Source organism: Coregonus clupeaformis, chromosome 12 (genome assembly GCF_020615455.1).
Source record: "Coregonus clupeaformis isolate EN_2021a chromosome 12, ASM2061545v1, whole genome shotgun sequence".
Lineage (NCBI taxonomy): Eukaryota > Metazoa > Chordata > Actinopteri > Salmoniformes > Salmonidae > Coregonus > Coregonus clupeaformis.
Window position 1 is genome coordinate 41571582 of NC_059203.1, and position 25645 is coordinate 41597226.

Sequence of the window (25645 nt, forward strand, 5' to 3'; positions counted from 1 at the left end):
GGCCATTGTGGAGAGGTTGGAGTCTGTTTGATTGAGTGTGTGGACAGGTGTCTTTTATACAGGTAATGAGTTCAAACAGGTGCAGTTAAAACATGTAATGAGTGGAGAACAGGAGGGCTTCTTAAAGAAAAACTAACAGGTCTGTGAGAGCCGGAATTCTTACTGGTTGGTAGGTGATCAAATACTTATGTCATGCAATAAAATGCAAAGTAATTACTTAAAAATCATACAATGTGATTTTCTGGACTTTTGTTTTAGATTCCGTTTCTCACAGTTGAAGTGTACCTATGATAAAAATTATAGACCTCTACGTGCTTTGTTTGTAGGAAAACCTGCAAAATCGGCAGTGTATCAAATACTTGTTCTCCCCACTTTACATACACATACATATCCTTTTAAAAAATAGATATATTCCCCTTTATTACCTTCCAACCCCGCCACCCTTTCCCCACTTGGAGTAATCTGGTGAACAACAACGCCTAGGCCTCTACTTCCAGCCCATACCCACTATCTACATTTTATGGACACAGTCAATTTTACAGTAATTACATTTTGTTTGTTCTTTCTCCTGAATGTCTTCTACTCTCAACCTCTGCGATAATTTTCATGATGTCCATTCAGTTTGCTTCTATATGCCATATCTTTCTAACTGTGCTCCTTCACAAAAGCTCCCAACCTACAACCCATACACTTATGGACACAGCGTGCCTACATTATTAGTTGTCTTGTTATTAGTTGTTGTTAGTTGTTATTAGTCCCATCCTTCAATTCCATTCAACACCTCCCATCTATCTTTTAACACCATTCATATAGGATTTCTATTTGCCATATATATTTCAACTGTACTGTGATGTCTTACAAAAGTTCAGAACCTTTCTATTCTCATTGTTTCTACAGATTGTGAATTGAAAATAAACATTTTTTGCTAATAGTATTATTATGTTATTGATCGATTGACTATGACTTTTCAAATCACCCAGTAGTGCTATCTGCAGGGTTAGCTCCAGGTATTTATTGCAATCCTTTAGCCATTCCTTTACCTGTGTCCAAAAACAAGCTACAAATGGACAGTACCAAAACAAATGATTTTTTAAAAATCTAATGATTCTGTCTCTTTGCAGCAAAATCTGCAGAGCTGGGAAGATCGTATCCCCCATATAAATAACATTTCTATTGGTAGCAAGAATTGTATATAATAATTTAAATTGAAAGATTCTAAGTTTTGAATCCGGTGTCGTTTTGCGTATCAGTTCATAAACACTGTGCCATGGGATCGGTTGATGTGTATTTTAAATTTTTAATGGATTATCAGATCAAATTGAGTTAATCATGAACATATAGTTAACATTCTTTGTGGCTAACTGAATTGGGCCGTTTGTTTTTGTCTTCAAACACAGTGAAAAGAGCTTGGGTTGAACAGAGTTTAAAGTAAACATGAGTGTTTTTGCAAGATAAGGATTGATTGTAGTACTCTGAACTTAAGAAAAGTTGAGTTTAGCCGCTCTCAGAGACAAAAGGAAGTGGGCGGAGCAATAAAAGAGCGGGAAAACTGAAGAGGACTATATAAGATGGAGGGAGACCGTAAGAATGGGTGCCCCTCTGCAGACGGGTATCGGCTTTGTTGAAAACTTTAATCAAGTAATTTCTTGATGCAACAAAATCTCTGTAAGACCGTATTTGTAATAAAGTATGGTGGTTTTTTTCCACAACACGGTACGTCAAAAATCTCTTCCCAACTATTTTGCAATCTATATGGGACGGCTGTCAATCACATTAGCATTTACATTTTAGTCATTTAGCAGACTCTCTTATCCAGAGCGACTTACAGTTATATACAGTTTAGTTTATACTGGCCCCCTGTGGGAATCGAACCCACAACCCTGGCGTTGCAACCGCCATGCTCTACCAACTGAGCTACATCCCTGCCGGCCATTCCCTCCCCTACCCTGGGCCAATTGTGCGCCGCCCCATGGGTCTGCTGGTCGCGGCCAGCTACGACAGAGCCTGGATTCGAACCAGGATCTCTAGTGGCACAGCTAGACCACTGCGCCACTCGGGACACTATCCTTTGGTCCTTAAATGAAACTGATATACCTTTTTATTTATCACAGTTTTCCTTAACCAATGATGTTCTTTAATGCAAGGCCAACATACAAGTTCCTTACTTTCTCCTCCTTCCACATTCCTCTTCCATTTTTGCGGTAAGGCTGCAATTATTTGGTTGTAATTTTGGGTAGAGCAGACATTTCCATATGTTTTTGTTAGCTGCATGTGTGACATAACTCCACCAGTCCTACCGATGATATCATTCACAAAGATTATACCTTAAAAAAAAAATGTGTTGTCAATTAGCATATTTGAGTTTAACCACAATATTTGTTGCATTATTTGTTCTGTCGTTTCTGGAGGATTAAATTGAAATTGCAACCAACTTTCTATGGCTTGTGAGAGGTTGTAATCTGAATTTTACATTTTACATTTCAGTCATTTAGCAGACGCTCTTATCCAGAGCGACTTACAGTTAGTGAGTGCATACATTATTTTATTTTTTCATACTGGCCCCCCGTGGGAATCGAACCCTCAACCCTGGCGTTGCAAACGCCATGCTCTACCAACTGAGCTACATCCCTGCCGTCCATTCCCTCCCCTACCCTGGACAACGCTGGGCCAATTGTGCGCCGCCCCATGAATAAATGGAAAAAGGCCATTCTTGAACATTGGGTTAGACAATATTACTAATTTGCTAGAGAACCAGTTCGGATTTAAGTATAACTTTTGTATGACTGAAGCTTTAATGATAGGTCTAATGCTTTAATATTTAATCATTTCTGTCCTCCAAATTCATATTCATTATATAAATAGGCCCGTTTTAATTTTGTCTGGCTTGCCGTTCCAAATTAAATGGAATATTTTTTTCTCAAATATTTTAAAAAACTGTTCGCTAGGCGTAGGCAAGACCATAAGCAAATAGGTAAACTGGGATAATACTAAAGAGTTAATCAGGGTGATTTTTTCCACAAATGGACAGACACCCACCTTTCCATGGTAGCAAATCTTATCTATTTTTGCTAACTTTCTATTATAATTTACTGAAGTGAGATCATTTATTTCCTTTGGGATATGTATTCCGAGTATATCCACATCACCATCAGACCATTTTATTGGTAAACTACATGGCAATGTAAAAATTGTATTTTTTATTGATCCTATACGTAATATAGTACATTTGTCATAATTCGGTAGTAATCCAGAGCGGTTAGAAAATGTATCTAGATCCTCTGAGGCTGTGGAGTGATTCTAGTTGTGGATTTAAAAGAAAACATGAATCATCAGCGTACAATGACACCTTTGTTTTTAATCCCTGGATTTCTAATCCCCTGATATTATTGTTGGATCTGATTTTAATAGCTAACATCTCGATGGCAATAATACATAGATATGCCGATAGTGGGTAACCTTGTTTCACTCCCCTTGACAGTTTAAAACTTTCTGAGAAATAGCCATTATTTACTATTTTACACCTAGGGTTACTATACATGATTTTGACCCCTTTTATAAGAGATTCACCAAAAATGAAATGCTCCAGGCATTTATATATAAACCCCAGTCGTACTTTATCAAATGCCTTTTCGAAGTCTGCTATGAATAGCAGGCCTGGTTTCTCAGATTTTCCATAATGTTCTATTGTTTCCAATACTTGCCTTATATTATCTCCAATGTATCTTCCATGTAAAAAACCTGTCTGATTAGAATGAATAATATCCGACAATACCTTTTTAATTCTATGCGCTATACATTTTGCTAGAATTTTTGCATCACAACACTGAAGTGTAAGGGGCCTCCAATTTTTTTAATGGACTGGATCTTTATATTTTCCACTTGTATCCTGTTTCAGTAATAATGAGATCAGACCTTCTTCTTGAGTGTCAGATAATCTACCATTTACATAGGAGTGGTTAAAACATGCTAATAGCGGTCCTCTTAGTATATCAAAAAAGGTTTGGTATACTTCGACTGGTATGCCATCCAACCCTGGAGTTTTCCCAGACTTAGTCTTTAATTGCATCCAGAAGTTCCTCCTCTGTAATTTCACCTTCACATGAGTCTTTCTATTTGGCTGTTAATTTTACATTATCAATAGAAAAAAAATCTCTACAATTAGCTTCAGTTAGAGGAGATGGAGGCGACTGAAACAAAAACATATGCTTATCTCTCAGCTAAATGTTAGCAGATGTGGGAGGATCGGAGCTAAACTGCTGCTCTCTACAACCTGGTCTATAGATTCCCTCTCCTGTTGACGAGAGTTGTTACAAATGTGTTACAAAGTGTTGTAAAGGGAATCTAACATGGTGATGGAAGGGTTAGGGGAAGTGTAATGACCCCTTGTCTCTCGCACAGGTATGGTCCTGGTGCGCAATGAGAGTGGCCAGCTGTTGATGATCCACCAGCAGACCCTGGCTCAGATGTCAGTCCAGGTTAGACCAGTGTTGTGCCTGGTCCAGATCAGCTTGTCTTAAACCAACCTCCTTCCCCCAGGCTCCTGGGACACCTATCCTCACCACCATCATCAAGCAGGGCTCGCCTGTGCCAACTTCTGCCCCTGTCACCACCACACTCCAGAGGCCACCTGTCCTACAGGTACAGTTGGGGACACGATGTGGGGGGCTACAGCAGAGCAGGAGAGGTGTATTAGGTGGGAAGATACACACAGTAGGGTATATTACACAGTAAAGCCATAGCAGAGGGCAGAAACAGCACCAGTCAGTCATGTAGAACTTTTTTAAAATTCACTCGAGGGGCGTTTCTGTAACCTAGGCAGCTCCTTTGAGCTTGAATCCCCTTTGTGTGTGAGATGGCTTATTTATCCCGGGAGCCCCATGCTATTGCTCTTCCCCCCTTTAATGAGGTGTTTCCTCAAAGCTCTCTTTTTGCTCATAAGTATGATCTATGCTGAAATCTCCCAGAATTGACTGGCTTATGGTACATTGAATGTGACAACCTGGATGTTGTGTGTGTTTCTCCCCAGAGTCCCCATGGTTGTGGGAGGGACTGTTGTAGTCACTTCCATTGGGACAGCGCTACCAGGGGCCACCCAGAGGACCGTCACCGCGTCACCCATGACCACTGTCACCTTGGCAACAGTGCGGAACTAGGGTCTACCCATCCTCATGGGTAAGGGCTTCTAGACCATAACTGTATTTCTAGTGCTCTGATGGTCTCTGGTAAATACAATACAAAATACAGCAGATATGATAGAAGGATATATTGGCTTTTGATGTGTGAATGAAGCAAGAGCCCATGATGGTTGTTTAAATGACAAGCTTGACTTTGTTTCTAAGGCTGCCCTTTGTTTGTGTTGTTGTAGGAGACTTTGGAGAATGTGAAGAAATTGGAGAATGTGAAGAAATACAAGAACTTCCTGTCTACGTTAATCAAGCTGGTATCCAGCGGGAAGCAGTCCTCCGAGACTGCAGCCAACGTTAAAGACCTAGTCAAAGATCTCCTGGTGAGTGCCCACACACACCACTGATGAGATTAAGCTAGATATCAGGAGATATTTGATCCAACTGTTGATGTCAGCTGCTGATAGTATCACAATAGAAAGGGACATTGGAAGTACCCGTCAAACGTTTGGACACACCTACTCATTCCAGGGTTTTTCTTTATTTTTACTATTTTCTACATTGCAGAATAATAGTGAAGACATGAAAACTATGACGTAACACATATGGAATCATGTAGTAACCAAAAAAGTGTTAAACAAATCAAAATATATTTGATATTTGAGATTCTTCAAAGTAGCCACCCTTTGATGACAGCTTTGCACACTCTTGGCATTCTCTCAACCAGCTTCATGAGGTAGTCACCTGGAATGCATTTCAATTAACAGGTGTGCCTTGTTAAAAGTTAATTGGTGGAATTTCTTTCCTTCTTAATGTGTTTGAGCCAATCAGTTGTTGTTATTCTGTCTCTCACTGTTCAAATAAACCTACCATTAAAATTATAGACTTATCATTTCTTTGTCAGTGGGAAAACGTACAAAATCAGCAGGGGATCAAATACTTTTTTCCCTCACTGTATGTTATATTTGAGATTCTTCAAAGTAGCCACCCTTTGCCTTGATGACATGTTTGCACACTCTTGGCATTCTCTCAACCAGCTTCATGAGGTAGTCACCTGGAATGCATTTCAATTAACAGGTGTGCCTTCTTAAAAGTTAATTTGTGGAATTTCTTTCCTTAATGTGTTTGAGCCAATCAGTTGTGTCGTGACAAGGTAGGGGTGATATACAGAAGATAGCTCTATTTGGTAAAAGACCAAGTCCTTATAATTTCTCAAATAAGCAAAGAGAAACGACAGTCCATCATTACTTTAAGACATGATGGTCAGTCAATCCGGAAAATTTGAAGAAAGTTTCTTCAAGTGCAGTCGCAAAAACCATCAAGCGCTATGATGAAACTGTCTCTCATGAGGACTGCCACAGGAATGGAAGACCCAGAGTTACCTCTGCTGCAGAGGTTAAGTTCATTAGAGTTAACTGCACCTCAGATTGCAGCCCAAATAAATGCTTCGCAGTGTTCAAGTAACAGGCACATCTCAACATCAACTGTTCAGAGGATACTGCGTGAATCAGGCCTTCATGGTCGAATTGCTGCAAAGTAACCACTACTGAAGGACACCAATAAGAAGAAGAGACTTGCTTGGGCCATGAAACACAAGCAATGAACATTAGACTGGTGGAAATCTGTCCTTTGGTCCAAATTTGTGAGACGCAGAGGAGGTGAACGGATGATCTCCGCATGTGTGGTTCCCACCGTGAAGCATGGAGGAGGGGTTGTGATGTTATGGGGTTGCTTTGCTGGTGACACGGTCAGTGATTTATTTAGAATTCAAGGCACACTTAACCAGCATGGCTACCACAGCATTCTGCAGCGATACGCCATCCCATCTGGTTTGCGCTTAGTGGGACTATCATTTGTTTTTCAACAGGACAATGACCCAAAACACACCTCCAGGCAGGCTGTGTAAGGGCTATTTGACCAAGGACAGTGATGGAGTGCTACATCAGATGACCTGGCCTCCCCAATCACCCGACCTCAACCCAATTGAGATGGTTTGGGATGAGTTGGACCGCAGAGTGAAGGAAAAGCAGCCAACAAGTGCTCAGCATATGTGGGAACTCCTTCAAGACTGTTGGAAAAGCATTCCTTATGAAGCTGGTTGAGAGAATGCCAAGAGTGTGCAAAGCTGTCATCAAGGCAAAGGGTGGCTACTTTGAAGAGTCTAAAATATAAAATATATTTTGATTTGTTTAACACTTTTTTTGGTTACAACATGATTCCAGATGTGTTATTTCATAGTTTTGATGTCTATAATGTAGAAAATAGTAAAAATAAAGAAAAATACTTGAATGAGTAGGTGTGTCCAAACTTTTGACTGCTAGTGTATATTAGCATATTTATTTGGAACTCTGATGGTTCTCTTTTTCCAAAAGGAGGGGAAGATTGAAGCCGAGGACTTCACCAGCAGGTTATACAGAGAGCTAAACTCCTCACCTCAGCCTTACCTCGTGCCTTTCCTCAAGGTTTGGAATCCTCCTGCGCGCCAATGAATGAACAAAACAAAGTCATGACCCAGTCTTCAGCACCCACCACCAGTTTGCGGTCACCAAACTCTAACCATTCTTCCAAATGACCGTATTACTGCACTGTTTCTAATGTCTGCCTTTCTGTCTGTGTCTTTCTGTCCTACAGAGGAGCCTCCCTGCCTTGCGGCAGCTCACCCCAGACTCTGCAGCCTTCATCCAGCAGACTGGGCTCCAGCAGCAGGCCTCTGCCCCAACCCCCAACCTCACCATGGTGGTACTTGGTAGCCCAGCCCCGGACCCTGCTGCCCCAGCCATCAGACCATACCTCCAGCCTGTCATCAGCAAACAGGGCCAGCCTGCCCCACTGGTACTCTACCAACATATACACTCTCCTCCATATAATGCTGGACAAATATATTGGCACCCTTGCACTTTTCTTACATAATTCCATAAATGTCTTCTAAAAACACTTTTGTCACCACACCTTATTGGATATTCAACATTGCAGAATCAATTTTGTTTTTGTAAACTTAAGTTTACCATTTGTATTTAGAAGATAATGACAAATGGCATGGACAAACTGATTGGCACCCTGGAACTAGTACTTGGTTGCACAGCCTTTGGCCAAGATAACTGCAGACAAAAGCTTCTTGTAGCCATCAATGACCTTGCTGCACCTTTCAACTTGAAGTTTGGCCTACTTTTCAGCAGCAAACTGTTCAAATTATTCAATGGTTGAGTAACAATGTTTGACGAACTGCTGTTTTCAGCTCTTGCCATCGGTTTTGGATGGGATTTAGATCTGGACTCTTCGCTGGCCACACCAGAACAGTCCAGCATCTCTTCTTGAACCATTTCTGGATTCTTTTTTATCTGTGTTTGGAGTCGTTGTCCTGCTGGAATTCCCACAACCTTCAATGGAGACTCAGTTTTTGGACACTGGGTTGAACATTGGACTCCAAAATGCCTGATAATCTGCTGATTTCATGATGTACCACATTCAAAGCAACCCTGCAGCATTATCAAACCTCCCCATCTTTGATTGTAGGGAGGGTGTTATCAATGAATTATTCATTTAGTCGTAAGTAAACAGAGCACTGATCTGTATTGCCAAAGATTGCCATTTTGTTTCATTGGTCCGATTTAACAAGTGACATCAATAAGGGATCATAGCTTTCACCTGGATTCACCTGGTCAGTCTATGTTATGGAAAGTTTTGTACACTTTGTATTTTACTGTTAAAATAGGGCTCCTTTTATTTTTGTTCAGTAAAGATGAATTTGCCTGCATCTTTATGTGCTCTAATATCATAGGCTAGTTTATTTGGGGCTAATTCGCCACCTGAGTAAGTGGAAACTCAAAACACATTTGCTAATTCTAAATATAATACCCACTAGTAGCCATGTATTAATTGAACACTAAATTGAATGTCTAAAAAAACTACCGCCCAATGAGGCATATGCACTCGCAATGGTACTCGCTCCTTATCTCAAAGCTATATATAATATATAGTTTGTAAAATAGTTGCTATTGAGCTCAGAATTGAGAGCTGAGAAATACAAAGTATACCTAAAGAAAGCTGAGAACCTCCTCTCTCCAACTGTGACAACGGGATAGCAGTGTTTTCCCTGTAATTGGGTTTTAAAATGTTCAGAACACCTTTTTCTCCCGGAGCATTGGCTCGCTCGACATACAGTGGGGAAAAAAAGTATTTAGTCAGCCACCAATTGTGCAAGTTCTCCCACTTAAAAAGATGAGAGAGGCCTGTAATTTTCATCATAGGTACACGTCAACTATGACAGACAAAATGAGGAAAAAAAATCCAGAAAATCACATTGTAGGATTTTTTATGAATTTATTTGCAAATTATGGTGGAAAATAAGTATTTGGTCAATAACAAAAGTTTCTCAATACTTTGTTATATACCCTTTGTTGGCAATAACACAGGTCAAACGTTTTCTGTAAGTCTTCACAAGGTTTTCACACACTGCTGCTGGTATTTTGGCCCATTCCTCCATGCAGATCTCCTCTAGAGCAGTGATGTTTTGGGGCTGTCGCTGGGCAACACGGACTTTCAACTCCCTCCAAAGATTTTCTATGGGGTTGAGATCTGGAGACTCCAGGACCTTGAAATGCTTCTTACGAAGCCACTCCTTCGTTGCCCGGGCGGTGTGTTTGGGATCATTGTCATGCTGAAAGACCCAGCCACGTTTCATCTTCAATGCCCTTGCTGATGGAAGGAGGTTTTCAATCAAAATCTCACGATACATGGCCCCATTCATTCTTTCCTTTACACGGATCAGTCGTCCTGGTCCCTTTGCAGAAAAAACAGCCCCAAAGTATGATGTTTTCACTCCCATGCTTCACAGTAGGTATGGTGTTCTTTGGATGCAACTCAGCATTCTTTGTCCTCCAAACACGACGAGTTGAGTTTTTACCAAAAAGTTATATTTTGGTTTCATCTGACCATATGACATTCTCCCAATCCTCTTCTGGATGCACTCTAGCAAACTTCAGACGGGCCTGGACATGTACTGGCTTAAGCAGGGGGACACGTCTAGCACTGCAGGATTTGAGTCCCTGGCGGCGTAGTGTGTTACTGATGTTAGGCTTTGTTACTTTGGTCCCAGCTCTCTGCAGGTCATTCACTAGGTCCCCCCGTGTGGTTCTGGGATTTTTGCTCACCGTTCTTGTGATCATTTTGACCCCACGGGGTGAGATCTTGCGTGGAGCCCCAGATCGAGGGAGATTATCAGTGGTCTTGAATGTCTTCCATTTCCTAATAATTGCTCCCACAGTTGATTTCTTCAAACCAAGCTGCTTAGCTATTGCAGAGTCAGTCTTCCCAGCCTGGTGCAGGTCTACAATTTTGTTTCTGGTGTCATTTGACAGCTCTTTGGTCTTGGCCATAGTGGAGTTTGGAGTGTGACTGTTTGAGGTTGTGGACAGGTGTCTTTTATACTGAAAACAAGTTCAAACAGGTGCCATTAATACAGGTAACGAGTGGAGGACAGAGGAGCCTCTTAAAGAAGAAGTTACAGGTCTGTGAGAGCCAGAAATCTTGCTTGTTTGTAGGTGACCAAATACTTATTTTCCACCATAATTTGCAAATAAATTCATTAAAAATCCTACAATGTGATTTTCTGGATTTTCTTTTCTCAATTTGTCTGTCATAGTTGACGTGTACCTATGATGAAAATGACAGGCCTCTCTCATCTTTTTAAGTGGGAGAACTTGCACAATTGGTGGCTGACTAAATACTTTTTTCCCCCACTGTAGCAGCAGGCCCCAGCGAAACAGGTACAGGGGCAGGTTTTAGCCTTCTAAGAAATAGGATGTTTTGAAAAAGAGATGACAATGTAGAATGTGCAGCTAGCACCAATGTGACCAATAATTTTTTTTACTTGTCAAAGGGTTGCAAAATGTGACTAAATGGTCGCAGTCTGGAGCCCTGATCTAGTCCCCCCATTTGAAGAAGTCATAAGTATTTGGACAAATTCACTTAGTGTATTAAACTAGTCAAAAGCTTAGTATTTGGTCCTATATTCCTTGCACACAATGTCTACATCAAGCTTGTGACTTTACAAACGTGTTTGATGCATTTGCGGGTGGTTTTGGTTGTGTTTTGGATTATGTTTTGCCCAATAGGAACTGAATGGTGAATAATGTATTTTTGGAGTCACTTTTATTGTAAGTAAGAATAGAAGATGTTTCTGAACACGTCTACATTCATGTGTATGCTACCATGATTATGGATAATCATGAACTAATCGTGAATAATGATGAGTGAGAAGGTTATAGATGAAAAAAGATCATACCCCCCCCCCAAAAAAATGCTAACCTCCCCTGTTATTGTTATTGTTAATGGTGAGAGGTTAGCATGTTTTGTTGTACCCTCTGAACTAGGCAGACGGGCTGCCTCCCACAATGTATCCAATGTTCCAGCATACACGTTTGACAGGTTGCCTTTGTCAGTTTGGCATAGAAAACTACGTCACTGCTGTATCCGCTTCTTGCCCACATCCCCCTGACACAAAATAGCAGCTAGCAAGATGGCGATCACGGAGGTTATTTTTAATGAGTAAAAGTGGCTAGTTTGCATCAACGAACTTCACTAAAACCTTCTTTGAAGTAACCAAAAGAGTTTGTCATATCTACCAGACCCTAGTCCAGGGATAATCAACAAGATTCAGCCGCAGGGTGATTTTTCTTTTGTTGAGCGGATGGTCAGGGGGCCAGAACATAATTACAAATAATTTGTAGAATGCAAATTGACCGCAATAAGCCCAAACAGATATAATATAATATTTGACTTAAACATAATAATTTCAAACCTTACATTTGTATACGATCACATATCTCTATTATGCGTGGGAATACTTTTGGAACAGATTACCAAAACTAAAATCACTTGGAGCAGATTTACTGGTGTTTTTACAGTACCACACACACACACACACACACACACACACACACACACACACACACACACACACACACACACACACACACACACACACACACACACACACACACACACACACACACACACACACACACACACAAATTAAATAAAATCACCTGTGGGCCAAATTCGGCCCACGGGTCGCCAGTTGGAGAACCTGCCCTAATCAAATCCACAAAAAGTTATACAGCTGTACTATTGAGAGCATCTTGACTGGCTGCATCATTGCTTCGTATGAGCATAGCACCGCCCTCGATCGCGGACAGCCCAGTATATCACTGGGGCTGAGCTCCCTGCCATCCAGGACCTCCTATATATCAGGCGGCGTGAAAGACTCCAGCCAGTCAAGCCATAGACTGTTCTCTCTGCTTCCGTGTGGCAAGCGGTACTGGTGCATCAAGTCTGACACCAACAGACTCCTGAATAGCTTCTGTCCCCAAGCCATAAGACTGCTAAATAGCTAACAAAATGGCTACACGGACTATCTGAGTTGACCCTTGTATTTTATTTGTATTTTTCCACTGTCTCTATGCATACTCACAGGGCCTTACACACTCACACACACTGAAACTCAAACACACATAATATGCACATACATTTATACTGACTCTACATGCACACCCACTCACATACGATCATCATACACTGCTGCTACTCTGTTTATCATATATTCTGATGCCTACGCACCTTACCCCTATACATATCTACCTCTATCACTCCAGTATCCCTGCACATTGTAAATATGGTACTGGAACTGACTGACCCTGTATATAGTATGCTTACTTACTTTCACGTGTTCTTCTTATTTCTTATTTTATTTATTGTGTGTTTTTGTTCTACCTTTTTGTTATTTTTTTAATCATTTTGATTTTTATAGATTTTTACACTAATGTACAGAAATGTACCATAGAAAAATGAATACAGATATTAATGATAACGCAGAGAAAATAAATATATATACTGTATATCACTAATACAAAAAATTAATACTTGCATCACAACATATAGTGGGGAAAAAAAGTATTTAATCAGCCACCAATTGTGCAAGTTCTCCCACTTAAAAAGATGAGAGAGGCCTGCAATTTTCATCATAGGTACACGTCAACTATGACAGACAAATTGAGGGAAAAAAATCCAGAAAATCACATTGTAGGATTTTTAATGAATTTATTTGCAAATTATGGTGGAAAATAAGTATTTGGTCACCTACAAACAAGCAAGATTTCTGGCTCTCACAGACCTGTAACTTCTTCTTTAAGAGGCTCCTCTGTCCTCCACTCGTTACCTGTATTAATGGCACCTGTTTGAACTTGTTATCAGTATAAAAGACACCTGTCCACAACCTCAAACAGTCACACTCCAAACTCCACTATGGCCAAGACCAAAGAGCTGTCAAAGGACACCAGAAACAAAATTGTAGACCTGCACCAGGCTGGGAAGACTGAATCTGCAATAGGTAAGCAGCTTGGTTTGAAGAAATCAACTGTGGGAGCAATTATTAGGAAATGGAAGACATACAAGACCACTGATAATCTCCCTCGATCTGGGGCTCCACGCAAGATCTCACCCCGTGGGGTCAAAATGATCACAAGAACGGTGAGCAAAAATCCCAGAACCACACGGGGGGACCTAGTGAATGACCTGCAGAGAGCTGGGACCAAAGTAACAAAGCCTACCATCAGTAACACACTACGCCGCCAGGGACTCAAATCCTGCAGTGCCAGACGTGTCCCCCTGCTTAAGCCAGTACATGTCCAGGCCCATCAGAAGTTTGCTAGAGTGCATTTGGATGATCCAGAAGAGGATTGGGAGAATGTCATATGGTCAGATGAAACCAAAATATAACTTTTTGGTAAAAACTCAACTCGACCGTGTTTGGAGGACAAAGAATGCTGAGTTGCATCCAAAGAACACCATACCTACTGTGAAGCATGGGGGTGGAAACATCATGCTTTGGGGCTGTTTTTCTGCAAAGGGACCAGGACGACTGATCCGTGTAAAGGAAAGAATGAATGGGGCCATGTATCGTGAGATTTTGAGTGAAAACCTCCTTCCATCAGCAAGGGCATTGAAGATGAAACGTGGCTGGGTCTTTCAGCATGACAATGATCCCAAACACACCGCCCGGGCAACGAAGGAGTGGCTTCGTAAGAAGCATTTCAAGGTCCTGGAGTGGCCTAGCCAGTCTCCAGATCTCAACCCCATAGAAAATCTTTGGAGGGAGTTGAAAGTCCGTGTTGCCCAGCGACAGCCCCAAAACATCACTGCTCTAGAGGAGATCTGCATGGAGGAATGGGCCAAAATACCAGCAACAGTGTGTGAAAACCTTGTGAAGACTTACAGAAAACGTTTGACCTGTGTCATTGCCAACAAAGGGTATATAACAAAGTATTGAGAAACTTTTGTTATTGACCAAATACTTATTTTCCACCATAATTTACAAATAAATTCATTAACAATCCTACAATGTGATTTTCTGGAGAAAAAAAATTCTCATTTTGTCTGTCATAGTTGACGGGTACCTATGATGAAAATTACAGGCCTCTCTTATCTTTTTAAGTGGGAGAACTTGCACAATTGGTGGCTGACTAAATACTTTTTTCCCCCACTGTACATGTACATACAGTTATGTCATAACCACATTTAGTAGTTAATGTCCCATTTACTGAGCCTCAAACCATATCCATTTCTTCCATCTGTCCTCAAACTCGTTTCCCTCATTCTTAACAAATAATTAATCTTTTCCATATTTTAGATTTCTTGTATCATGTCTAACCAATCCTCTAGTTTAGGAGTATGTAATTTATACAAATTTCTTGTTATAGCTTTCTTACTAGCTGCAAGAAGGATCCTAATCATATACCAATCACATGCCCTTATTTCATCCTGTACATTTCCTAGGTAGACAACAGTGAAAGTCCTAGGGACACCGTAGCCCAGGATGTATTTAATAGTAGAACACATATTATCCCAAAACACATCACATTTTTTTGCATTCCCAGAAGATATGATAATGGTTAGCTTCCGTGTGTCCACACATTCTCCAACACATGTTTTGCCTGTAAAGTTGTGTACTCTTAATTTTAGGTGTAATAAAGTGTCGTCAGGTTCTTCCAACAGAACTCTTTCCATATTCTTGAATTAGGGGTGGCCTGTTGTGTTTTACACATTCTTTCACTTTTCTTCTGAGATTAGTTTGTTTTTCTTTTTCCCATTTTTCCTTGATGTACAAGGTTGAGTTTTCTATACTTTCCATCAAGATGTGGTACAATATGGAGATGACCCTAAATGTACTTCCCTTATATGCTTTACTAATAGCTCTCAATACCCCATTTGGGTCCATGGGGGAGTTTGGCTGCTTTACCTCCTCTATATAGTAATCCCTTTTTAAAAAAGGGTTTTCCAAATGGTATGTTGCCTTTTAGATCCTGAAAACTCATATTTTTTTCATTCTCAACAATAGTACACAATGCCGTTATACCCTTATTATACCCACTGTTTAAACCTTTGATCATATGTGCCAGGTTTAATAATAGATTCATCAGCTTAGGGAAAGTTGCCTCTGGGTTATTCAAATACACTATGACATCGTCTGCAAATAATCCAATTATATGTTTCTCTTCTCCCACAGGGATACCCCCTAGGTTTTCTCTCTGTCTAATTGCCTGCGCAAGAGGCTCTATATACAGGGCGAAAAGCGTGGGTGACAAGCAACAACCCTGTCGTGTGCCCCTTTTGAGGTTCATCTTGTTTGTCAAGTTCCCATTCACCTTTATTCTAGCTGTCGGATTCTGATAAATGGCTCTGATACATTTGATTGACTCTTCCTTAAATCCAAACCTTTCCAGAACTTGATATAGAAATGTCCAATTCACAAAATCAAAAGCCTTCTCTGCATCTAGGCTAACCAAAACTGCACTTGTCCCCCCTTTTTGAATAGCATTGATAATATGTCAAGTCTTTCTGATATTGTCTTGTGTTTGACGACCCTTAATGAATCCAGTTTGGTCTTCATCAATCAAATCTGGCATGACCTTCTCAAATCTCTTGGATAAAATTGAGGTAAACAGTTTATAATCTACATTTAAAATTGACACAGGGCGGTAGTTATTAAATAATTATTTATCTTTGCCTTTTGGGGTATTTTTGAAATAATAGCTTCCTTCCACTATGGGGGAGTAAGGCCCTCCTTCAAGATCCAATTGAAGGATGATATAAGCGAAGGGGTCAGTTCCTCTTTAAAGGTTTTGTACCACTTTGATGGGAAGCCGTCGCTCCCTGGAGATTTGTTGTTCTGAAGTCTAGAAACTGCACTTACCACCTCTTCCTCTGTAATGGGTGCCATGAGGGCGTCATTCTGTGTTTTCCCAATAGATGGCAAATCCAGAGAATTCAGAAACACCTTCATTATACAGTATCCTCATCTGCTGCGGGTGGTTGAGTATACAGGCTTTTGTAATAGTCCTCAAATCTATTCTCTATGTCTATGGTCCATGGTTAATTTGTCTAGTTTGTGGATTTGTTATCATATATATTGTGTGCATATACAGTTGAAGTCAGAAGTTTACATACACCTTAGCCAAATACATTTAAACTCAGTTTTTCACAATTCCTGACATTTAATCCTAGTAAAAATTCCCTGTCAGTTAGGATCACCACTTTATTTTATGAATGTGAAATGTCAGAATAATAGTAGAGAGAGTGATTTATTTCAGCTTTTATTTCTTTCATCATATTCCCAGTGGGTCAGACATTTACATACACTCAATTAGTATTTGGTAGCATTGCCTTTAAATTGTTTAACTTGGGTCAAACGTTTTGGGTAGCCTTCCACAAGCTTCCCACAATAAGTTGGGTGAATTTTGGCCCATTCCTCCTGACAGAGCTGGTGTAACTGAGTCAGGTTTGTAGGCCTCCTTGCTCGCACACGCTTTTTCAGTTCTGCCCACAAATGTTCTATAGGATTGAGGTCAGGGCTTTGTGATGGCCACTCCAATACCTTGACTTTGTTGTCCTTAAGCCATTTTGCCACAACTTTGGAAGTATGCTTGGGGTCATTGTCCATTTGGAAGACCCATTTGCGACCAAGCTTTAACTTCCTGACTGATGTCTTGAGATGTTGCTTCAATATATCCACATAATTTTCCTTCCTCATGATGCCATCTATTTTGTGAAGTGCACCAGTCCGTCCTGCAGCAAAGCACCCCCACAGCATGATGCTGCTTCACGGTTAGGATGGTGTTCTTCGGCTTGCAAGCAGCACAATTTTTCCTCCAAACATAACGATGGTCATTATGGCCAAACAGTTCTATTTTTGTTTAATCAGACCAGAGGACATGTGTCCCCATGTGCAGTTGCAAACCGTAGTCTGGCTTTTTTATGGCAGTTTTGGAGCAATGGCTTCTTCCTTGCTGAGCAGCCTTTCAGGTTATGTTGATATAGGACTCGTTTTACTGTGGATATACAGTGAGGGAAAAAATTATATTTTTTTGTACGTTTTCCCACTGCTGATTTTGTACGTTTTCCCACTGACAAAGAAATGATAAATCTATAATTTTAATGGTAGGTTTATTTGAACAGTGAGAGACAGAATAACAACAAAAAAATCCAGAAAAACGCATGTCAAAAATGTTATAAATTGATTTGCATTTTAATGAGGGAAATAAGTATTAGACCCCTCTCAATCAGAAAGATTTCTGGCTCCCAGGTGTCTTTTATACAGGTAACGAGCTGAGATTAGGAGCACACTCTTAAAGGAGTGCTCCTAATCTCAGCTTGTTACCTGTATAAAAGACACCTGTCCACAGAAGCAATCAATCAATCAGATTCCAAACTCTCCAACATGGCCAAGACCAAAGAGCTCTCCAAGGATGTCAGGGACAAGATTGTAGACCTACACAAGGCTGGAATGGGCTACAAGACCATCGCCAAGCAGCTTGGTGAGAAGGTGACAACAGTTGGTGCGATTATTCGCAAATGGAAGAAACACAAAAGAACTGTCAATCTCCCTCGGCCTGGGGCTCCATGCGAGATCTCACCTCGTGGAGTTGCAATGATCATGAGAACGGTGAGGAATCAGCCCAGAACTACACGGGAGGATCTTGTCAATGATCTCAAGGCAGCTGGGACAATAGTCACCAAGAAAACAATTGGTAACACACTACGCCGTGAAGGGCTGAAATCCTGCAGCGCCCGCAAGGTCCCCCTGCTCAAGAAAGCACATATACAGGCCCGTCTGAAGTTTGCCAATGAACATCTGAATGTTTCAGAGGAGAAGTGGGTGAAAGTGTTGTGGTCAGATGAGACCAAAATCGAGCTCTTTGACATCAACTCAACTCACTGTGTTTGGAGGAGGAGGAATGCTGCCTATGACCCCAAGAACACCATCCCCACCGTCAAACATGGAGGTGGAAACATTATGCTTTGGGGGTGTTTTTCTGCTAAGGGGACAGGACAACTTCACTGCATCAAAGGGACGATGGACGGGGGCCATGTACCGTCAAATCTTGGGTGAGAACCTCCTTCCCTCAGCCAGGGCATTGAAAATGGGTCGTGGATGGGTATTCCAGCATGACAATGACCCAAAACACACGGCCAAGGCAACAAAGGAGTGAGATGTGTGCAAACCTGGTGGCCAACTACAAGAAACGTCTGACCTCTGTGATTGCCAACAAGGGTTTTGCCACCAAGTACTAAGTCATGTTTTGCAGAGGGGTCAAATACTTATTTCCCTCATTAAAATGCAAATCAATGTATAACATTTTTGACATGCGTTTTTCTGGATTTTGTTGTTGTTATTCTGTCTCTCAATGTTCAAATAAACCTACCATTAAAATTATAGACTTATCATTTCTTTGTCAGTGGGAAAACGTACAAAATCAGCAGGGGATCAAATACTTTTTTCCCTCACTGTATGTTATATTTGAGATTCTTCAAAGTAGCCACCCTTTGCCTTGATGACATGTTTGCACACTCTTGGCATTCTCTCAACCAGCTTCATGAGGTAGTCACCTGGAATGCATTTCAATTAACAGGTGTGCCTTCTTAAAAGTTAATTTGTGGAATTTCTTTCCTTAATGTGTTTGAGCCAATCAGTTGTGTCGTGACAAGGTAGGGGGTGATATACAGAAGATAGCTCTATTTGGTAAAAGACCAAGTCCTTATAATTTCTCAAATAAGCAAAGAGAAACGACAGTCCATCATTACTTTAAGACATGATGGTCAGTCAATCCGGAAAATTTGAAGAAAGTTTCTTCAAGTGCAGTCGCAAAAACCATCAAGCGCTATGATGAAACTGTCTCTCATGAGGACTGCCACAGGAATGGAAGACCCAGAGTTACCTCTGCTGCAGAGGTTAAGTTCATTAGAGTTACCAGCCTCAGATTGCAGCCCAAATAAATGCTTCACAGTGTTCAAGTAACAGGCACATCTCAACATCAACTGTTCAAAGGAGTCTGCGTGAATCAGGTCTTCATGGTCGAGTTGCTGCAAAGAAACCACTACTAAAGGACACCAATAAGAAGAAGAGACTTGCTTGGGCCAAGAAACACGACCACCGGTCATTAGACCGGTGGAAATCTGTCCTTTGGTCTGATGTGAGATTTTTGGTTCCAACCGCCGTGTCTTTGTGAGACGCAGAGTAGGTGAACGGATGATCTCTGCATGTGTGGTTCCCACCGTGAAGCATGGAGGAGGAGGTGTGATGGTGTAGGGGTGCTTTGCTGGTGACACTGTCTGTGATTTATTTATTTAGAATTCCGTCGCACTTAAACAGCATGGCTACCACAGCATTCTGTAGCGATACGCCATCCAATCTGGTTTGCTCTTAGTGGGACTATCATTTGTTTTTCAACAGGACAATGACCCAAAACACACCTTGTCGTAGAAATATTTGACTCAAAAGTAGTCAACTCAAATATCTCTCAAGAAACTGGAGCTTGTGAATCCAAAAATTAGACTTTATTATTTGCGTAACAAAGCCGAGCTGCTCCATGGAACACCTGCTCTCCTTGGCTCAAAGATCTCATTTTATACAAATACAAGTGCACAATCATGTTTACATAGCATATACAGTTACTCCCCTTAGGGCAAATGATTAACTTATTTTAGTGCCACTCTACCCTTATCTTTCAACGTCCAGATGTCACATGTGGTTTACTCCAAAAGGCCATGGGCGCTTTTCCATATGAGGCCTCTTTCCCTTATCTCATTATATTGGTGGCAGACCCTTTCTTAAAAATAATACACATACATACAATAAGGCATGGCTACACACTACATTGGCTATATTCCTTATTTGAACATGCATCTGGATTACTAAGTATCAACCATGTTTACTATATTTTACCTTTTAGCACTTCCCAACATTTGCCTTATAAAATATCTCTATAACCTCCAGGCTGTGTAAGGGCTATTTGACCCAGAAGGAGAGTGTTGGAGTGCTGCATCAGATGACCTGGCCTCCACAATCACCCGCCCTCAACCCAATTGAGGTGGTTTGGGATGAGTTGGACCGCAGAGTGAAGGAAAAGCAGCCAACGTGCTCAGCATATGTGGGAACTCCTTCAAGACTGTTGGAAAAGCATTCCTCATGAAGCTGGTTGAGAGAATGCCAAGAGTGTGCAACGCTGTCATCAAGGCAAAGGGTGGCTACTTTGAAGAATCTAAAATCTATAATATATTTTGATTTGTTTAACACTTTGTTTGGTTACTACATGATTCCATGTGTTATTTCATAGTTTTGATGTCTTCACTATTATTCTGTCAACCTTTGACTGGTACTGTGTATATATTTTATTTATTTATTTATTGTTATTGTATTTGGTATCTGTTGTTTGTGTATGCATGCGTCTTGCTAAAGGTAGTCTAGTAGCTTTAGGGCCCACCTCATAAAATGTCTGTTTCAAAAATCTGATTTTTTTCTGGCTCGTTATTAAAAATAGAATCTATTTTTCACCTTGTTTCTTTAATTTGTTGTATTATTAATGGATCAGTGATATTTTATGTTTTTGTTCCATATCTTAATCTTAATCAAATTCTGGTATATAGCAAATCCAACTTACTTCTGGAATGTCGTAAGTGCGATTAGTTTCCCATGAATGTCCACCTTCACTGTGTCCCATAGAATATTAGGGTTCACCTCACCATTGTCATTTTCCTCTATACATCACCTTTTTTAAATGTATTTGATCTACCATTGCCTTGTTGTTTAAAATGCCCACATTCAATCTCCACACAGTATTTATTTTCCTACAGTTTAGATATATGGCCATGAAATTTTACAATGGTCTGATACATCAGATACCCCAATCCCACATTCCTTCACTCTATACCTATCTCCTCCATTTATGAGAAAATAATCTATCCTAGAACAGACTGAGTGAGGGACAGAGTGATGGGTATAATATCTTTCCAATGGGTGGAGGTCCCTCCAGATATCAATCAGTCCCAGTTCTATCAAAGAGGTGTTAATCAACTTTCCAAGGATCCTTTTATTTTCTCTTAGTACTGGTCTTGTCCAGATTATGATTTAACACCACGTTCAGATAGCCAGCACAAATTAAAATCCCCTCTGCTTCTGATGCTATGGTTTCAAATAAATATGTACAAAAAAAAAAAGTATCTCTCTGGAGGGGCATAAACATTAACGAACATTACCTCTTTATGTTCTATTTTCCCCTTTACCACCGTAAATTTCCCCTCTGTCATTAATTTCCTTAATACTTTCCAAATGAACTGAGTTTGGAATAAGGATTTTCTGTTTAAAAGCGCAATATTTCTTTCAGAACTTTTTCAGTTTTTCATGTTCTAATTGTGCTAAATGTATTTCTTGGAGGAGTATGAACTAGATACATAAAGTGCTTTAATTTCTAAACAGTAAAACAGATATGTATGAAAATACCCTCAAATAAAATGTGACATTCTGTACTTACTCCTCAAATGCAACATTTGATCGCAAGTACAAAATGCTGGAGTATACGAGACAAATTTAAAATGTTAGCTTCACTGTCCAAATACATATGGTGGGGAGATTAGCTATTTTTAGGACTAGATTATAATAACATCTCATTGTCACATCTCAATAACATAGTATTGTATTAATAGTATATGAAAGGATTTTTCAGCCTACATTTTGCCAACCACCCCATTGACCCCTAACCTTGAACTGTCAGGTGCTCCAGCCTCTGCAGCAGGGGGCGATGGTGAGGCCTCTTCAGGTGAGCCCCATTGTGACCCTCAGGGGTCAGCACCCCCACAGCCGCATTATGCTGGGACCACCACAGGTGCAGCTCAAACAGCTATAGACAGGTGAGTGGGGGAGGAGAACTTCACCTGGGTGGGACCATGTGAAACGAAGAAATCATGTCTGTCTGATCTCTCTCTCTCTCTCTCTCGTCTCTCTCTCATGTGTCTTTCTATCAGTCCCTATGGTGGTGCCTGGATCTAAGTTGTCTCCTAGTGCTGCCTATCTGGCTGCTGCAGCTCAGAAGAATAAGCTGAAGGAAGCTGGGGGCACGTTCAGGTCAGTTAGGTCACACCCACAAAACAATAAGAGGACAATTATCACAACTAAAATGAAAGATTGAAAAGTTCTGTAGCAGTTGCCTGGCTGACTGTGTGTGTGTGTGTCTGTGTGTCCAGGGATGACGATGACATCAATGATGTGGCGTCCATGGCTGGGGTTAACCTGTCTGAGGAGAGTGCCTGTATCCTGGCAACCAACTCCGAGCTGGTGGGAGCAGTGACATGTTCCTGTAAGGACGAGGCCTTACTCCATACCTCCACACTGACCAGGAGAATACTGGAGATAGGTGAGACTAAAGGTGTCCGCATGCTTCCGTTCGGCTAGTGCCTAACCAAACTCATCTAGACGAACCAAACGAGTGTGTCACATACTCCCTTAGAAAGACCTTCGCTTGATAAACGAGAAAAAAGTGCCAATAGTAAGGTTTGTCCATTTTGAGACCCCGTAGCCAGTATACACTTCCTCAAACTATTCAGAATTAATCTAAAATAACTCAATAAATATGTCATTCATTTTTATGTTCTTGCAGAGGAGATCTTAGTCGCGCAAGTTTACATCTAACTAAGATGTTTGGTGCAGTATTTCTCAATGAAAAAATGGGCGTGAAAACGAGTAATCTCGTTGAATGACAACAAAGACTTTATTGAAGAATCCCTACTGTTGACCAATCACCGACGAAGGGGCGTAGACTTCGGCTACTGACTTCGGGCTTCCATCAAGAAAATGTTTTCTGTGCCCGAATAGCCGAAAAAACCTTTACCCAAGTCTAAAACGAACAAAAGCATCACAAAATGTCATCATAATATATGCACAAACTCTTCCGAAATGTTTCGGCTGGGAAGCATGCAGACGCCTTACACACACACTGAAATATGCACCTTTGAGCTTAGTTTTCATACTGGCTCCATAGATCCCCACTGACTGCATGTGTTTCCACTCCTCAGGTAAGAAGTTTGGTGTGAGTGATCTGGGGCCGGAGGTAGTAAACTATGTGTCTTACGCCATCCAAACGATGCTACAGAACTTGCTAGAGAAAGTCTGAGGTGGCCCAGCAGCGGAACATCAACTTTAAGGTCTGTACAGTTTTATACGTATTTGGTGTCTTTACCATCTGCTCCTATGGTCTGGTACTTTAATGTATGTGTTGACAGGAGGACAGTTGGTACGAGCAGACCAGTGACATGCGTGCCCAGCTCAAGTTCTTTGAGCAGATGGATCAGATGGAGAAACAGAGGAAAGAGGAGCAGCAGAGAGAGATTCCGATGAAGACAGCAAAGGTACTGAAGTTGTATCAGCAGCACAGACCAATTCCACTACCACTCCCATTATATTTGACTTTCAGGGCCACTAGTGGTGAGAAGTGAAAATGAATTACTTTATTCTGGAGACCCACTTGACCCACTCCGATCTTTTTTCTGTTGGGTGTCCATTCAGTCTCGATCTCGTCAAGAACACCCTGAGCAGCTGCGGTTGAAACAGAAAGCCAAAGAGGTAAGAGATATGGATATGAACATTTGGCATAACAAACTACTGTATGTGTGACTGGAATGTCCATAGTAGGGGTATATGTGTGTATCTCACACGTGTGTGTGTGTGTCTCCAGATGCAGCAGCAGGAGCTGTTTCAGTTGAGACAGAAGGAAGCTAACCTGACGGCGCTGGCAGCAATCGGCCCCAGGAAGAAGAGGAAAATGGAGGCTGCAGCCGGAGCTGAGGTAACATGGTCTCCACCTTCTCTCACAGTGTGATGTGGGCTGTTTGTTTCTGTATTCAATTCACATTATTAGCGGTCTTTCATTCTCACTTACACAATCTCTTCTTTGTCTCGCTTTGTTTTTATTTATATTTCGCCCTCAAATTCCCTCTCACGTCTCTGCCCCTTTTGTCTCTTTCCCCCCTCAAACTCCCTCTATTGTTCTCTGACTGTCGCTCTCCCTCCCCCTATCTCTCTCTCAGGGCTTGGGGTCAAGTCCCTCTGCGTCTGGTAGTGGTAGTTCAGGAGCGTCCAGACAATTTACCCGCCAGCGCATCAACCGTGTCAACCTCAGGGACCTGCTCTTCTGTCTGGAGAATGAGAGAGACACCAGTCACTCCCACCTCATCTACAGAAGCTTCCTCAAATAGACACCCCATAGAGACAGAGCGGAGAGAAGTCACTCTCACAACCACTACAGCAACTCCCTCAAATAGAGAGCCCAGAAAAAAAGGTGTCTACCCTAGAATTGGATAAGAGGAATGGGACAGTGATAACATGATGTCATGATTCTCCAGGTCACAGTGAATGGATCTGACCAAAGTGAATGGACCGTTTGTCTCCAATGTATACTGTGGTTGTCCTGTCGTTCTTCATCTAGTTCTGTACCTGACCGCTCCCTCTACACTCCACCTTCCCCCAGAGCATTCCTGGGACCCTCTCTCACATGTTCTACGGTTTTTATTACTTTTTTATTGACTTTGTTTTAGAATCCCCTTTTAATTAAAGGGTAAAGAAATAAATATTAGCATTATATTATTACACAGTATACTTGGAAGGCTGTTTTGTAGTGTGGAAATGACCATTTGGACAAATTTAAAGTAATACAGTCAATTCATTTTATAAGTCTGTTTATATGAAAACATGTTTTAAAGAATTAATCAGCAGTGTTTGTAACGATTGTTAAGAACATTATCTTTATTTTATGATAGTTATTCTATTGGCCTCTGAATTAGTTTGAACATTCTGATTTCTGCTTGTCGTCTACTGCAGTGGTTCCCAACCAGGGGTACTAGGACCCCTGGGGGTACTTGGCCTATCCACGGGGGTACTTGAGAAGACTCACGAGACCTTAGGCCTACTGGTAAAATGCACAAGAGGGGGTACTTCTGGGGTACACCAGGCAGAGCAATATTCAGTTGGTGGTACAGTAACCAAATAAGGTTCAGAACCACTGGTCTACTGAGTTTCATTCCTGACAAAATAAGCCATATATTTGTATCTAATCTTGAACAGTACCGCAATTAATCTAGTGATTCCTGCTTAAATCTGAAGCAGTAGATTTTTGTCTCTTTAGTTTCATCTGTTTGAGCTT

General features: G+C 41.1%; 1 pseudogene; it reads left to right on the forward strand.

Moving 5' to 3' along the window:
• Nucleotides 1–4400: 4400 nt before the first annotated feature.
• Nucleotides 4401–25566, forward strand: LOC121578476 (annotated as a pseudogene).
• Nucleotides 25567–25645: the final 79 nt, after the last annotated feature.